Source organism: Petaurus breviceps, unplaced genomic scaffold, assembly GCF_028583685.1.
Source record: "Petaurus breviceps papuanus isolate PSGF00001 unplaced genomic scaffold, PetGlider_PUasm1.0 185, whole genome shotgun sequence".
In the NCBI taxonomy this organism is placed as follows: domain Eukaryota; kingdom Metazoa; phylum Chordata; class Mammalia; order Diprotodontia; family Petauridae; genus Petaurus; species Petaurus breviceps.
In genome coordinates this window covers 15,134,365-15,136,416 of record NW_027185797.1, presented here as the reverse complement: position 1 = coordinate 15,136,416, position 2,052 = coordinate 15,134,365, and the positions used below count along the sequence as shown (strand labels likewise).

At 64.4% G+C, this 2,052-nt stretch overlaps 1 protein-coding gene across 1 annotated transcript in view; it reads right to left on the bottom strand.

The window, feature by feature from the left end:
• The window catches only part of LOC138161686 (ubiquitin-conjugating enzyme E2 E2), a 409,692-nt gene extending 408,297 nt beyond the window's left edge, over positions 1–1,395 (bottom strand). Inside the window, exon 1 of the mRNA XM_069088487.1 lies at positions 1,093–1,395. The gene's annotated coding sequence lies outside the window, so the exon portion shown is untranslated. The remainder of the gene's footprint in view (positions 1–1,092) is intronic.
• Positions 1,396–2,052: the final 657 nt, after the last annotated feature.

Here is a 2,052-nt window from a genome sequence, read left to right as displayed (position 1 = left end):
ACGTCTCTGTCTCTGTCTCTGTCTCTGTCTCTGTCTCTGTCTCTGTCTCTGTCTCTCTCTCTCTCTCTCTCTCTCTCTCTCTCTCTCTCTCTCTCTCTCTCTGTCTCTCTGTCTCTCTGTCTCTCTCTCTGTCTCTGTCTCTCTCTCTCTCTCTCTCTCTCTTAATTTCCTTAAGGGAAGATGAATTAGGCATTCCTCCTTGGTCCTGCAAAGAAGCAATACTCCCCATCTTCCTTACAAAAGGTAAAAGGGCAAAAGGATCAAAACAGTTTGGGGGGGGGAACCCCACCACCAAACAAACCCAGGGAATTCCGGGTTCCAACCAGGCTGGTGTAAGCTGTAGAGAAGAAACCAGAGGAACAAAAATGTGCTGTCTGCCACTGCTCCAAAGTGTGACAGGCACCAGGCAGCACAAAAGACCAATACACCCCACAGTCCACACCGAGACACACACGTACACCAACCACCAGGTCTTTTCCTGCCTGGCAAACGGGTGTGTGTTGGGGGGGGGGGGGGGGGGGAAGGGAGGAGATGGAAGGGAACCAGAGAAGTCACATGTCACGGAGAAGATACAATGTGCGATCATTTTGCAATTAGAGAAAATCGCAAAAGATGAAACTGGACACTTTTCAACCTGACATTTCTGCTGTACTTTCCAAAGACTTAGTTGCTAGAGCTTCAGAGGGAGAGGGAGAGGGAGGGGTGGGGGGTGGGGGAGAAGGGGAGGGAGGGAGGGGGCAGGGAGGCTGGAGAAGGATGGGTAAATGAGAACGAGGGCTGGGCAGACGATGTGGAGGGGAAGGGGTCGGAAAGAGGGGGATGGGGAGAAGGTGGAGGGGGTTCGGGAGAGGACAAGGAGAGTGGGAGGAGGAGGAAGAAAGTAGGAGAAGACGGGAAAGAGATGGGGGAGGAGAACGGGGCCAGGAGACAGGAGTGAGGGGGTGGCAGAGGAGAGGAGACAGCGGGGGAGCGCGAGGGGAGAAAATAGGGCGAGGAGACGCCGGGGGAGATCGGCGCGGGGGAGGGGGCCGGGGGCGCCCCCAGCCCCGGGCAGCAGCCGCAGCCGCAGCCGCCGCCGGCTCGGCCGGTTACCTGGGCTGGGGGGCGGGGGGCGCAGGTCGCTGTCTCGTGCTGATCCCGGAGGAGGAGGAGGAGGAGGAGGCAGGGGTGTCCGCCGGCCACCGACGCCCGGACCCCCCAGTGCCCAGCTGCGCTCCCTCACTCCTCCCTCGCTCGCTCTAGCCCCGCTCTGGCTCCCGCCGCTCCCGCGTCCTTCCACTCGGGCTCGGGCTCCGGCTGCTGCCGCCCCGGACTCTGGGAAAAGTGAATCCACCAGCACCTCGCGGACCGCGCCGCCTCCGCCCGCGCCCGCGCCCGCGCCCCCAGCGCCCGCGCCCGCGCCGCCGCCGCCGCCGGCTCGGGCACCCAGCCGTGCGCGCGCCCCACGTCCCCGGAGCTGCTCCCTCCCCGCCCCTCCCTCCAGAGCTGGGCGCGCGCCCGAGCCAGGGGGCGGGGGCAGCCCCGGGAGGCGCGCGCCCGCCCTCGGGTACAAGGCTCCTCCCTCCCGGCAAGGGGCGGGGGCAGCCTGGGGTGGGGGTGGGGGGGGGGAAGAGAAAGCAAGAAAAAGTAAAGTGACAGCTGAGCCCCGCGCGCCGAGGGGGGAGGGGAGACTGGCTGGGAGGAGCTCGGAGGGGGAGGGGTGGCCGGGGTGGGGGAGGGGCGAGGGGGCGAGGGGACCTTGGCAGGGACGTGGCGGGCGCGCGCGTTAAAGGGAAACACTGACAAGGAGGGGGAGGGGAGGAGAGTCAGAAAGGGATGGGGGCGGGGGGTTGGGGTGGAGTGGAGAGGTTCTCCCGAGGAGTGGGAAGGACGGAGGAGCTGAGTGTGTGGGGGAGAACGTGGGCCCAGAGAACTCAGCCAGGAAGGAGCCAGAGGGAACTCCCCCATCTCTCGGCTCCCTCTGCCCCCTTCTCTCTCTCCCTGTCTCTCTCTGCCTCTCTCGCTCTCTCTGTCTCTCTCTGTCTCTGTCTCTCGCTCTCTCTGTCTCTGTGT